This window comes from Balaenoptera physalus, assembly GCF_965194825.1.
Source record: "Balaenoptera physalus genome assembly, chromosome: 1".
NCBI lineage: Eukaryota > Metazoa > Chordata > Mammalia > Artiodactyla > Balaenopteridae > Balaenoptera > Balaenoptera physalus.
In genome coordinates, this window is record NC_138882.1 from 99,517,102 (window position 1) to 99,532,968 (window position 15,867).

Below are 15,867 nucleotides of genomic sequence, written 5' to 3' on the forward strand. Positions count from 1 at the left end.
CATTGTGTCTGCAACTTACTTTCTAAGAGATCAGAAAATATATATATATATATATATATATGTATATATATACAGAGAGAGAGAATAAAGCAGGTGTGGTCAGATATCAACATTTGGGATATCTGGGTGAAGGTCTCAGGAATTCTTTATATTTCTGATAATTTGGAATTATTTGTAAATAAAAAGTTTTATAAGATTGAGATAATCTAAAGACCTCTCCAAATAAATTCCTCATTTATAAATTTGACATAACCAAAAGAATTGAAAGTAAAATCTCAAAAAGATATTTGTACACCCATGTTTGTAGCAGCAGCAACATCATTCACAATAACCAAAAGGTAGAAGCAACCTAAGGTTAGATGGATGAATGGGTAAACACAATGTGGTATATACATACAGTGGAAGATTATTCAGGCTTAAAAAGAAAGGAAATTCCTTACAATTTGGTGGCCATTAATTTAACTTTGGGCTTTTTGGTGTATGCTAATTTAGTCTGAGATTTCAAGAAGATATAGACATTTCAGTCCTCATTAATTAAATGAGGACATTTTAAGAAGTTGAAAGAGAATTTGTTTTCAAGTTAAGAGTGTATTCTCTTTTAAAACCCATCTGATTATTAATAGTTTCAATTTTATTTTTAAAAGCTGCGACTTGTTGAGTGGATGGTCCTGAAAGTACGTACAAGTGAGATATCAATAGGTTGTGTATACAATAAAATGGTTTTATTTTCAGTTTTGCAGCACAAAACACTGATTAGTATAAGTAACAATCCACACCATTATTGGATTTTGTTTTTTGTTTTTTGCCTGATTCAGGTGTCGCTTGAGTGATATCCCTTAAATGTTCGGGGTTGGGAGTCAGAACCAGCTATCTGGCTTCTCTTGTCCATTGCTTAGGTTTGTTCTTGTTGTCAAAACTGCTCCCCGCCCCCCATCAATGGTGTGACACATGCTCATGCACATTATGTTAAAATGAGTACATCCTTGTATTTGAATTTTTGTTTTCAACATTGCCAATGTGCTATGGGAAATTAACACAAAATTAGAAAAAATAAAATTATTAAAAAGCAAAAAAAAAAAAAAAAGGAAGGAAATTCTGACACATGCTACAATGTGGATGAAACTTGAAGACAATATGCCAAGTGAAATAAGTCAGTTTCAAAAGGACAAATGCTGTGTAATTCCACTTATGTGGGGCACATAGAGTAGTCAGATTCATAAAGACCGTAAGCAGAATGGTGTTTGCCAGGATGTGGGAGGAGGAAGGAAATGGGGAGTTATTGTTTAATGGGTATAAATTTTTCAGTTTTGCAAGATGAAAAGAGTTCTGGAGATGGATAGTTGATGGCTGCACAACAATGTGAATGTACTTAATGCCACTGAACTGTACACTTAAAAATGGTTAAAATGCTAAATTTATGTTATGTGCATTTTACCACAATTTAAAAAATTAAAGTTCACTTGTAACTAAAAAGAAACACACAGGAGAGGAACCAAGATGGTGGAGTAGAAGGACGTGCTCTCACTCCCTCTTGTGAGAACACCAGAATCACAACTAGCTGCTGGACAATCATCAACAGGAAGACAATGGAACTCACCAAAAAAGATACCCCACATCCAAAGACAAAGGAGAAGCCACAATGAGATGGTAGGAGGGGCGCAATCATAGTAAAATCAAATCCCATAACTGCTGGGTGGGTGACTCACAGACTGGAGAACACTTATACCACAGAAGTCCACCCACTGGAGTGAAGGTTCTGAGCCCCACGTCAGGCTTCCCAACCTGGGGGTCCAGCAAAGGGAGGAGGAATTCCTAGAGAATCAGACTTTGAGGGCTAGCAGGATTTGACTGCAGGACACTGACAGGACTGGGGGAAACAGAGACTCCACTCTTGGAGGGCACACATGAAGTAGTGTGCACATCGGGACCCAGGGGAAGGAGCAGTGACCCCAGGGGAGACTGAACCAGACCTACCTGCTAGTGTTGGAGGGTCTCCTGCAGAGGCAGGGGGTGGCTGTGGCTCACCATGGGGACAAGGACACTGGCAGCAGAAGTTCTGGGAAGTACTCCTTGTTGTGAGCCCTCCCAGAGTCTGTCATCAGCCCCACCAAAGAGCCCAGGTAGGCTCCAGTGTTGGGTTACCACAGGCCAAACAACCAACAGAGAGGGAACCCAGCCCCACCCCATCAGCAGTCAAGCGGATTAAAGTTTTACTGAGCTCTGCCTACGAGAGCAACAGTCAGCTCTACCCACCACCAGTCCCTCCCATCAGGAAACTTACACAAGCCTCTTAGACAGACTCATCCACCAGAGAGCAGACAGCAGAAGCAAGAAGAACTACAATCCTGCAGCCTGTGGAACAAAAACCACAATCACACAAAGATAGACAAGATGAAAAGGCAGACGGTTATGTACCAGATGAAGGAACAAGATAAAACCCCAGAAAAACAACTAAATGAAGTGGAGATAGGCAACCTTCCAGAAAAAGAATTCAGAATAATGATAGTGAAGATGATCCAGGACCTTGGAAAAAGAATGGAGGCAAAGATTGAGAAGATGCAAGAAAGGTTTAACAAAGACCTAGAAGAATTAAAGAAAAAAACAAACAGAGATGAACAATACAATAACTGAAACGAATACTACACTAGAAGAAATCAATAGCAGAATAACTGAGGCAGAAGAACGGATAAGTGACCTGGAAGACAGAAAGGTGGAATTCACTGCCACGGAACAGAATAAAGAAAAAAGAATGAAAAGAAATGAAGACAGCCTAAGAGACCTCTGGGACAACGTTAAACGCAACAACATTCGCATTATAGGGGTCCCAGAAGGAGAAGAGAGAGAGAAAGGACCAGAGAAAATATTTGAAGAGATTATAGTTGAAAACTTCCCTAACATGGGAAAGGAAATAGCCACCCAAGTCCAGGAAGCACAGAGAGTCCCCTACAGGATAAACCCAAGGAGAAACACGCCAAGACACATAGTAGTCAAATTGGCAAAAATTAAAGACAAAGAAAAATTATTGAAAGCAGCAAGGGAAAAACGACAAATAACATACAAGGGAACTCCCATAAGGTTAACAGCTGATTTCTCAGCAGAAACTCTAAAAGCCAGAAGAGAGTGGCATGATACACTTAAAGTGATGAAAGGGAAGAACCTACAACCAAGATTACTCTACCCGCCAAGGATCTCATTCAGATTCAATGGAGAAATCAAAAGCTTTATGGACAAGCAACAGCTAAGAGAATTCAGCACCACCAAACCAGCTCTACAACAAATGCTAAAGGAACTTCTCCAAGTGGGAAACACAAGAGAAGAAAGGGACCTACAAAAACAAACCCAAAACAATTAAGAATATGGTCATAGGAACATACATATTGATAATTACCTTAAACGAGAATGTATTAAATGCTCCAACCAAAAGACACAGGCTTGCTGAATGGATACAAAAACAAGACCCATATATATGCTGTCTACAAGAGACTCACTTCAGACCTAGTGACACATACAGACAGAAAGTGAGGGGTTGGAAAAAGATATTCCATGCAAACGGAAATCAAAAGAAAGATGGAGTAGCTATACTCATATCAGATAAAATAGACTTTAAAATAAAGAATGTTACAAGAGACAAGGAAGGACACTACATAATGATCAAGGGATCAATCCAAGAAGAAGACATAACAATTATAAATACATATGCACCCAACATAGGAGCACCTCAATACAAAAGGCAACTGCTAACAGCTATAAAAGAGGAAATCGACAGTAACACAATAATAGTGGGGGACTTTAACACCTCACTTACACCAATGGACAGATCATCCAAAATGAAAATAAATAAGGAAACAGAACCTTTAAATGACACAATAGACCAGATAGATTTAATTGATATTTATAGGACGTTCCACCCAAAAACAGCAGATTACACTTTCTTCTCAAGTTCACATGGAACATTCTCCAGGATAGATCACATCTTGGGTCACAAATCAAGCCTCAGTAAATTTAAGAAAATTGAAATCATATCAAGCATCTTTTCTGACCACAACGCTATGAGATTAGAAATGAATTACAGGGAAAAAAACGTGAAAAGTACAAACACATGGAGGCTAAACAATACGTTAATAAATAACCAAGAGATCACTGAAGAAATCAAAGAGGAAATCAAAAAATACCTAGAGACAAATGACAATGAAAACACAAGGATCCAAAACCTATGGGATGCAGCAAAAGCAGTTCTAAGAGGGAAGTTTATAGCTATACAAGCCTACCTAAAGAAACAAGAAAAATCTCAAGTAAATAATCTAACCTTACACCTAAAGGAACTAGAGAAAGAAGAACAAACAAAACCCAAAGTTAGCAGAAGGAAAGAAATCATAAAGATCAGAGCGGAAATAAGTGAAATAGAAACAAAGAAAACAATAGCAAAGATCAATAAAACTAAAAGCTGGTTCTTTGAGAAGATAAACAAAATTGATAAACCATTAGCCAGACTCATCAAGAAAAAGAGGGAGAGGACTCAAATCAATATAATTAGAAATGAAAAAGGAGAAGTTACAACAGACACCACAGAAATACAAAGCATCCTAAGAGACTACTACAAGCAACTCCAATAAAATGGACAACCTGGAAAAACTGGACAAATTCTTAGAAAGGTATAACCTTCCAAGACTTAACCAGGAAGAAACAGAAAATATGAACAGACCAATCACAAGTAATGAAATTGAAACTGTGATTAAAAGTCTTCCAAAAAACAGAAGTCCAGGACCAGATGGCTTCACAGGTGAATTCTATCAAACATTTAGAGAAGAGTTAACACCCATCCTTCTCAAACTCTTCCAAAAAATTTCAGAGGAAGGAACACTCCCAAACTCATTCTATGAGGCCACCATCATCCTGATACCAAAACCAGACAAAGATACTACAAAAAAAGAAAATTACAGACCAATATCACTGATGAATATAGATGCAAAAATCCTCAACAAAATACTAGCAAACAGAATCCAACAACACATTAAAAGGATCGTACACCACGATCAAGTGGGATTTATCCCAGGGATGCAAGGATTCTTCAATATATGCAAATCAATCAATGTGATACACCATATTAACAAATTGAAGAATAAAAACCATATGATCATCTCAATAGATGCAGCAAAAGCTTTTGACAAAATTCAACACCCATTTATGATAAAAAATTATCCAGAAAGTGGGCATAGAGGGAACCTACCTCAACATAATAAACGCCATATACAACAAACCCACAGCAAACATCATTCTTAACGGTGAAAAACTGAAAGCATTTCCTCTAAGATCAGGAACGAGACAAGGATATCCACTCTCACCACTATTATTCAACTTAGTTTTGGAAGTCCTAGCCACGGCAATCAGAGAAGAAAAAGAAATAAAAGGAAAACAAATTGGAAAAGAAGAAGTAAAACTGTCACTGTTTGCAGATGACATGATACTATACATAGAGAATCCTAAAAATGCCACCAGAAAACTATTAGAGCTAATCAATGAATTTGGTAAAGTTGCAGGCTACAAAATTAATGCACAGAAATCTCTTGAATTCCTATACACTAATGATGAAAAATCTGAAAGAGAAATTATGGAAACACTCCCATTTACCATCGCAACAAAAAGAATAAAATACCTAGGAATAAACCTACCTAGGGAGACAAAAGACCTGTATGCAGAAAACTATAAGACACTGATGAAAGAAATTAAAGATGATACCAACAGATGGAGAGATATACCATGTTCTTGGATTGGAAGAATCAATATTGGGAAAATGACTATACTACCCAAAGCAATCTACAGAGTCAATGCAATCCCTATCAAATTACCAATGGCATTTTTTACGGAACTAGAACAAATCATCTTAAAATTTGTATGGAGACACAAAAGACCCCGAATAGCCAAAGCAGTCTTGAGGGGAAAAAACGGAGCTGGAGGAATCAGACTCCCTGACTTCAGACTATACTACAAAGCTACAGTAATCAAGACAGTATCATACTGGCACAAAAACAGAAATATAGATTAATGGAATAGGATAGAAAGCCCAGAGATAAATCCACGCACATATGGTCACCTTATCTTTGATAAAGGAGGCAAGAATATACAGTGGAGAAAAGACAGCCTCTTCAATAAGTGGTGCTGGGAAAACTGGACAGCTACATGTAAAAGAATGAAATTAGAATACTCCCTAATACCATACACAAAAATAAACTCAAAATGGATTCGAGACCTAAATGTAAGACCGAACACTATAAAACTCTTAGAGGGAAACATAGGAAGAACACTCTTTGACATAAATCACAGCAAGATCTTTTTTGATCCACCTCCTAGAGTAATGGAAATAAAAACAAAAATAAACAAATGTGACTTAATGAAAGTTCAAAGCTTTTGCACAGCAAAGGAAACCATAAACAAGATGAAAAGACAACCCTCAGAATGGGAGAAAATATTTGTAAATGAATCAACGGACAAAGGATTAATCTCCAAAATATATAAACAGCTCATTCAGCTCAATATTAAAGAAACACACAATGCAATGCAAAAATGGGCAGAAGACCTAAATAGACATTTCTCCGAAGAAGACATACAGATGGCCAAGAAGCACATGAAAAGATGCTCAACATCACTAATTATTAGAGAAATGCAAATGAAAACTACAATGAGGTATCACCTGACACCAGTTAGAATGGGCATCATCAGAAAATCTACCAACAACAAATGGTGGAGTGGGTGTGGAGACAAGGGAACCCTCTTGCACTGTTGCTGGGAATGTAAATTGATACAGCCACTATGGAGAACAATATAGAGGTTCCTTAAAAAACTAAAAATAAAATTACCGTATGACCCAGCAATCCCACTACTGGGCATATACCCAGAGACAACCATAATTCAAAAAGACACATGCACCCGAATGTTCATTGCAGCACTATTTACAATAGCCAGGTCATGGAAGCAACCTAAATGCCCATCGACAGACGAATGGATAAAGAAGATGTGGTACATATATACAATGGAATATTACTCAGCCATAAAAAGGAACGAAATTGGGTCATTTGTTGAGATGTGGATGGATCTAGAGACTGTCATACAGAGTGAATTAAGTCAGAAAGAGAAAAACAAATATCACATATTAACGCATGTATGTGGAACCTAGAAAAATGGTACAGATGAACCAGTTTGCAGGCCAGAAGTTGAGACACAGATGTAGAGAACAAACGTATGGACACCAAGGGGGGAAAGCCACGGTGGGGTGGGGATGGTGGTGTGCTGAATTGGGCGATTGGGATTGACATGTATACACTGATATGTATAAAATTGATGACTAATAAGAACCTGCTGTATAAAAAAATAAATAAAATAAAATTCAAAAATTAAAAAAAAAGAAACACACTCTTGTGAACCAAATATAAAATGTGATATACTTCTCTTTAAAACTCACGATGTAAAAGATGGACAACTCCACATGTTACATCCTCTCTTTGAACATCTGGAAAACTAGCCCCTCCCTGGAGTGGTTCCCCAGGGACCTGTGCCATTGTAAAAAGGGAAGGACCCAGAGTCTGAGTCACGGGGTTTCCAGAACTGGAGGAGACTGACACAGCCCTCAGTCCTTGAGTGCTCACTGTGTGTCAGGTGCCCCAGACTTACCCTTGGTCATGTGATCCCCACTCCTCCAAACCTCATCATCCTCATCTGTAAACGTCTACCTTGTGGGGGTTTTGTGATGATAAAGGAGCCTATGTCAGGTGCCTGGTGGACAGTAGGCATTCAATAAATGTACGCCTTTATTATTATTCTCCTCTCTTCTAATCACCACCAAAGGCATACAGAGTGGATATCATTACCCATATTTTACAAATGAGAAAAATGAAGCTTAACGAAGTTAAGTCATTTACCCAGATCCCAGATCAGAATATGGTGGTGCCAGGATTTCAATCCAGGACCCGTTTGACTCCAAAACCTGTGATCTTTCTACTCCACCCTACTTGGGCTTCATTTCATGGATGAGAAACCTGAGGATTAGTGACCCTGGGCAAAAGGAGAGAGCTCAGAAGCCCACAGGGGCCAGGCAGGTAATGCAAGAGAGTATGATAGACGGTGTAAGAAAAATCACCTGCCAGAGATTCTACCAAGAATCTTTCTTTAACTAAATTATGGATTAAGCATGTAACATAATATGAGCCTATAAGGTACTAGAGATTGTGTTTCCAATTCTAATTTGTAAAGTAAATATCAAAAAATAGAAACATACAATTAATTTAATTCCCTTCCAAAAATTTTAAGCATGATGCAGTCAACACTGTGTGGACCAAACAAATTATTTGCAGGTCAGATGCAAATCCCAGCCACCCAGTGGCCACCCTGAGGCAGGTGTGGTGGAGACCCGGACATGTGTGTGGTGGGTTCAGGTGTGTCTAAACCACTACCGAACTGGCACAAAAGCAGAAATATAGATCAATGGAACAGGATAGAAAGCCCAGAGATAAACCCACACACATATGGCCACCTTATCTTTGATAAAGGAGGCAAGAGTATACAATGGAGAAAAGACAGCCTCTTCAATAAGTGGTGCTGGGAAAACTGGACAGGTACATGTAAAAGTATGAAATTAGAACACTCCCTAACACCATACACAAAAATAAACTCAAAATGGATTAAAGACCTAAATGTAAGGCCAGACACTATCAAACTTTTAGAGGAAAACATAGGCAGAACACTCTATGACATACATCACAGCAAGATCCTTTTTGACCCACTGCCTAGAGATGTGGAAATAAAAACAAGAATAAACAAATGGGACCTAATGAAACTTAAAAGCTTTTTCACAGCAAAGGAAACCATAAACAAGATGAAAAGACAACCCTCAGAATGGGAGAAAATATTTGCAAATGAAGCAACTGACAAAGGATTAATCTCCAAAATATACAGGCAACTCATGCAGCTCAATATCAAAAAAACAAACAACCCAATCCAAAAATGGGCAGAAGACCTAAATAGACATTTCTCCAAAGAAGATATACGGATTGCCAACAAACACATGAAAGGATGTTCAACATCATTAATCATTAGAGGAATGCAAATCAAAACTACAATGAGGTATCACCTCACACTGGTCAGACTGGCCATCATCAAAAAATCTACAAACAATAAATGCTGGAGAGGGTGTGGAGAAAAGGGAACCCTCTTGCACTGTTGGTGGGAATGTAAATTGATACAGCCACTATGGAGAACAGTATGGAGGTTCCTTAAAAAACTAAAAATAGAACTACCATATGACCCAGCAATCCTACTACTGGGCATATACCCTGAGAAAACCATAATTCAAAAAGAGTCATGTACCACAATGTTCACTGCAGCACTATTTACAATAGCCAGGACATGGAAGCAACCTAAGTGTCCATCAACATATGAATGGATAAAGAAGATGTGGCACATATATACAATGGAATATTACTCAGCCATAAAAAGAAACGAAACTGAGTTATTTGTAGTGAGGTGGATGGACCTAGAGTCTGTCATACAGAGTGAAGTAAGTCAGAAAGAGAAAAACAAATACCATATGCTAACACATATATATGGAATCTAAAACAAATACTGTATGCTAACACATATATATGGAATCTATTTTTTCTAAAAAAAAAAAAAATGGTTCTGAAGAACCTAGGGGCAGGACAGGAATAAAGACGCAGATGTAGAGAATGGGCTTGAGGACACAGGGAGGGGGAAGGGTAAGCTGGGATGAAGTGAGAGAGTGGCATGGACATATATACACTACCAAATGTAAAATAGATAGCTAGTGGGAAGTAGCCACATAGCACAGGGAGATCAGCTTGGTGCTTTGTGACCACCTAGAGGGGTGGGATAGGGAAGGTGGGAGGGAGGGAGATGCAAGAGGGAAGAGATATGGGAACATATATATATGTATAACTGATTCACTTTGTTATACAGCAGAAACTAACACACCATTGTAAAGCAATTATATTCCAATAAAGATGTTAAAAAATAAATAAATAAAAAATAAACCACTACAGACAGCTGGCTACCACTCCCACCAGTTAGTGCCACTGTGGGAACCCAATGGGATGTCACAGACTTCCCATTTTCTAAGAGATACAGGAAATGCAGCTTTGGGGGGAAATATACCAACTTTTAAATACAGGTAACCATTTATTTTTTACACCGTGTAGACAAAATAAGACAGGTCTGCAGGCAACCGCCAGTGTCGGTCTCCACGATGAGCCACTTCACTCACTGGCAGAGCCCAAACTCAAGAAAAGTCTCTGACTCCTGCGCCATGATGGAACCAACCAGTGGTTTCTCCAGCCCGGACCAGCCCAGAACTGGAGCAGGAGGCACAGAGGAGAAAGGATGGGCTGAGCGAAGGGAGTGCAGGATACCCAAACCTGACAAAATCCGCCTGAAGAGGCAGGCTACAGAGAATCTGACTTCAGAGCTCACTTTTTTTCTTCGTCAGTCAGATCTTTGCCTGAAGCTACACACGAAGATTTCTGGCAACCCCTCGTCAATGGGACGACTGCACAACATCCAGCCACACTAGGTAAAGAGGATATTTTCCTCTGAGATGAATGTGTGTTAAAAATATCAAGTAGTAATCATTGACAACATTAATTTATAATAATGCTTGTCTCCCTTTCAGCTTCCAAGTCGACACCTGGCGTGACTGCTTTGAAACTGACACCCGTTCCATGGTGGGAATTATAAATAGCCCGAGTTAAAATTTTCACCTTGACCTGAATACACTGACTCCATGTGATGGTTTATGGAATGAAGGGACTACATTGGGCACTAAAGTCCTGGGTGGGTCTATTTGAGGTGGTGTTTAAAACGTTAAAAAAAAAAAAAAAAAAAGAAGACAGACAGCTATGGTGGACTGAGAGGGAGGGTCCTAGAGTAGCTCTGACCTGCTTCCTCCCTGTGGGAGGTCAGCCTCCCTCCCACCTGGCCCATTTCATGATGGGTCAGAGGAGGGAGGGGACATAGGCTGTTTCATCCCATCTTGACTAAGTTCACAGTCCAGTTGCTATACTTGCTCTTGGCGACTGATCGGTGCAGACACCATCCTTTATTGAAGGGGCACAAAACCCACTTTATATAAACAGAAGGAAAATCCCTCTATCGGCCTACAGAGCACTGTCAGTGCCCGAGCTCACTGTGCCCGAGGTTTGCACCATCTCATTCCGGGCCCACAAAAACCCTGCGAGGGAAGTCCCAGTGGGAAACCCATTTCACAGAGGAGGAAACTGAGGTTAAAAAAGCTGCTTCCCCGAGGTCCTCCAGGTAGCAAGTGGTGGGCAGAGTCAGGATCAGACCAAGAAGAGGGAGTCGCTGGGGTCTCCTTGCTTGATCCCTTTCCATTGTTTTTCAGGCTGCTAAAACCCCAGCTTCCCAGGCCCCCCTGTCCAGGAATTTGGATCCAGCAGCTCCGGGACGGAGCACAGGACTCTGGGCACCTAACTAGCACCCTCAAGTGATGTCCACCACCAAGGAGGGTTGGGCAGCATTGCTGTGGGGTCCACCTCATGACAACCCGCTGAGGCGGCAGAAGTCACTGTCCCCAAGTGACAGAGGTGCAAACAGACTCTGAGAAACCTGACCCCTCAGGGAGCTGAGCTGAGAATCTGAACCTTTGGTCCCAATGCCACCAGGAGGGACTGGACCACCAGACAGAAGGGGGAGAGACAGAGCACCCCGTGGAGGGGAGAAGGCAGGTAGGAGGTGGGGAAAGCAGCGTCTGGGAAGGAGGGTGGGAGATGCTGGGGGCAGCATATGGCCCCATTTCTGATTGTCCCCAGCTCCCCAGGAGCTCAGGGCATCCCTGGGGCAACCAGCGAAGGCCTTCCTGGCCCACAGACTGCAATCTCCACGGGTCTCCCTTGGTCCAGGGCTCCTAGGAGGGTGCAGGCTGTCCGGGGGTGTGGTGGCCACAGGAGGCCTTTCCCATGATCAGAGGTGCCCACAGGCCCTAAGGAAAGGAAGGACCAAATACCCCGAGAGCAGACTACTGACAGACCACCACTAAGTGCCCTCACAGCTGCCCGTTGCCAGTTAGGGCCCTGGGGCCATCTTGTCCACCGGAGGCTCTTCAGGGACCCCAGCTGGGGCTCAGTGCCCTGCTGGGGCCAAATCCTCCCAAGAGCGTAGTCTCCCCATCCCCTCCCCCCGAGACAATCCTCCCTCTGCCCCTCCCCATGAGGTCTCCCCGGGCGCCTTCTCAGTGTCCCTCCCTGGAGGCTAGTGAGGCCAGATAAGGCACCCCGACCTGTGCTCTCAGATGTGTGATTCCCCTCCCCTCACCTGGGAGTGAGCTGTGGGCCACCTCTGCCCCCGGGGCTCCTTACAGAGATTCCCATCCCCAGCAGGCTCCTGGGGCGGGACAACCCCAAGCCAAGGGGCCTGGACCTTATTTTCTGCTGCCCTGATTCCCCAACACCTCCAGCTGACACCGAGCATCCGTTTGGCGGCTCAGATGCGGGTCTCTTGCAGCTGGGCCCCAGATGGGGGCCTGGGAGCATATGTAGGACACGTGTTTGCCTCCTAGCTGGGGCCTCGGGGCAGCCAGTACTGCCGCCTTCACCTGCAGGTCTTCCTAGCATCCAGATGGGGCCCCAGCAGTCCGCCTTCAAGTGATCGAAAATTATAGCCTCTTGGGGGGCCCCCTCTCTTTGTGTTCCTCTTCCCCCTTTGCCACTTGGGTGCTTAAGGTTTTCCCAGGGACAGTCGCACCCACTTTGAAATCTAATTCCGGATGGACACAGACCCAGGCCCAGCCTCTACCCCCTTCTCTCTGCCTTCTCTCCTGTCTTGCCCATCCTTGTTTTAGTATAAAGGCCACACTCTAGATTGACTGGAGCTTTTCCTAATGGAAAGTAGTCTCTCGGTCCCTTGGGGGAAAAAGTAGAATTTTCTTTATATGTTTAATTTATTTCCTCCAAAGGTTGGGGTGACAGACAGGGTAGGGCAATGTTTCTAGGGGGGGTGGAGGTGCAGGGACCACCTGCATCAGTCACAGCTGGAGGGGGCTTGTTAAAGGCTCCACTGAATCTGGGTCTCTGGAGGTAACCCAGGAACCAGCATTTAACATCATCCTTTGGGCTTCTATGTACACTGAGGTTTGGAAACTGCAGGTCTGCGGGGTGAATGACATTTCCTAGTACTGGGGCCACCAGCCACCGAGATGCCTATCTCAGGGGACACACATGCTTTGGCAGGTTTAATTTGAACACAATCTGAGAAGAGCCAGAATAAAATTCAGAGCCCACTCTCCTTATGCTTTTTCTAGGAAAAAAAAAAAAATTGAATAACGCAGTATTAAGATCATAGCCCATATTGAGCAAACATTCCATTGTACTTGGAGACAGTGACTCATGTGTATAAGCAGGGTATGAAGAAGCTCTTAGATAAGATTTGTGTATCTATGTTCCCAAATGGAGTGTTATTGAGCTTTTCCCACAAAAGCCTGTGCTTTTATTTAAAAAAAATTTTTATATTTATTTATTTATTTATTTTGGCTGCACCAGGTCTTAGTTGCATCACGCGGGATCTTCGTTGTGGCATGCGGAATCTTTTTTAGTTGCGGCATGCAAACTCTGAGTTGCGGCATGCAAGCTCTGATTTGCGACGTGCATGCGGGATCTAGTTCCCCGACCAGGATCGAACCTGGGCCCCTTGCACTGGGAGCACAGGGTCTTACCCACTGGACCGCCAGGGAAGTCCCAAACCTGTGCCTTTAAACAACATAATAATAATGGAGCGTGATCTGGACAAACCGGGATTTCTTCCTACTGTGTTCGAATTCTGGGGAAGTGAAACGCATCCAAGAGCAGGTTTCTGCTTCTTCCTGGCAGTTTTATGAGTTTACCTCACTGAGGAGATGCCCCAGGTAACACTGGCTTAGTGTGTCAGGCAGAGAGATCCCAGTACTGACTGTCTGAGACGTCTTCATAAATAAACAAAAAAATGTATAAAACATTCCCACAATGCTTCCAAGGGCCAGGGCTATCCTAAGCACTTTGCGTGCACTAACATTTAATCCTCACAGCAACCCTAAGAGGTAGGTACTATGGTTACCTAACCAAACTTGGGTCCCCTTGCCTGTGCTCAGTAAAGCCAGTCTACCGACACCAGGTTGTGGTGAAGGAAAGTGCAGTGTTTATTGCAGGGAGTCCGGGCAGTTAAGACTCAAACGACGCAAACTCCCCAATGGCTTCCAGGGAAGGGTTTTTGAAGACAGAGTGAGGGAGAGGATTGTGGGGTGTGTGATCAGCTCATGGACATTCTTCTGATTGGTTGGTGGTGAGGTAATCGGGGGTCAGCGTCATCAGCCTTCTGGTTCCAACCGGTCTGGGGTCTACGTGCTTGTGGGCAGCACACAGTTAACTTCTCCCACCTGCTGGGGGTTTCAGGATCTGCAGAACAGCTCAGAGGTCATGGCTCAGGATATTATCTCCAGCCCTTGACTTTGTTTAATGGCTAAACTATTATTATTTTGTCTTGCTTGACTGTTTTCCTTTCTGCATTTTCTCACTTCTCTGATTACGTTTATTCTTTGGAACTCAGGCAAGGCCTAGGAGGCTAAAGTTTTTCTACAAACAAGAGGCAGGCGGAGGACATGGGGAGATTTGTCCCGGGAAGGCCCCATAGGGTGCAGCTCAGTTACACTATTATTAGTATTGGCATTTTACAGACAGGGAAACTGAGGCAGAGAAGCTTAGTAAATTGCCCACAGTCCCTATCTAATTAGCAGCCTGACCAGGGTTCAAAGTCGCACAGTCTTGTGCTGTTAAGCACTGTGTCACCCCAGTAGCGAGGTAACTTTGCTGCTAATTCCGTGAGATTCGCCAACAGAGCAAAATGCAAAATGACAAGAAAATGTCAAGCTGCCATTTGACAGATTTGTTTACTTGGTCCTCGGGACTTAGTTTCGTGACAGAATCTCACAGGCTCCTCTATGCCTTGTCTCTTGTCAGAACTGTGCCCACGGCTTCTTACTCATCAGCGTTTCTCTCTGCTTAGGCCCAGTTCATCCTCCTCACTAATCTTCAGCCCCCAAATAGAGGCCCTTCTGTCCTCACTAGGTCGGGAGCTTTTTCCTGCCCAGGATGAGGCGAGGCCCTCGGGGGGCTCTGATCCCTTTTAAGAACCACACCTATGTTTTTCCTCCAAGTTGCACTAATATTTAAATGAAACGAAAATCCCTATGATCCATGGGCAGCAGAGCCTTCCAAGTAGGGGGCTGAGACAAGAAAGAATCTTCTGGGTGGAGGACCTCCTGTGGCCTGGGCCCAGTGGTCCTCCTGAGGCCCACACACTGTTCTCTGAGGCTCATGGCTGGCTGCAGGCTCCCATGGGGCCCTTTCTCTATAAACTTTGAGTGGAAGTCTTCAGTGGCAGCTTGCAGAGGTCGAGAGGGGCCTCAGGGGGCCGAGGGGGAAGCCGAGTCTTTGCCCACCTAAAACTTGTTCCCCGCAGTGACTCTATGGCTTTGAGCTTCTGAGGCTAGGGATGGCCCCCGACCAGGGTTGGAACAAGGAGTGGGTCATATTTCACCCTTATTCCTACCCAGGATCAGCTGTCCAGAGCCTCTGTCCTCTGGCCGTGCAGCTGCCCCAGCCCGGGCCTCCACCATTCAACCCCAAGGACACAAACAGGACTCAGACACTGCCCTTCCTTCTCCCGCGGTGGAGGCTGACCTAGACATGGATGCTTTCTAAGAGCAAGTGCCAACTCGCTGTCTGCAGCGTGTCCTTCGTGTTGATGGATGCGGTGGGGGTGGGGGATGCATGTGAGTTGACCTGAAGGATGCGTGGAAGTCACCAGACATCAGAGGAA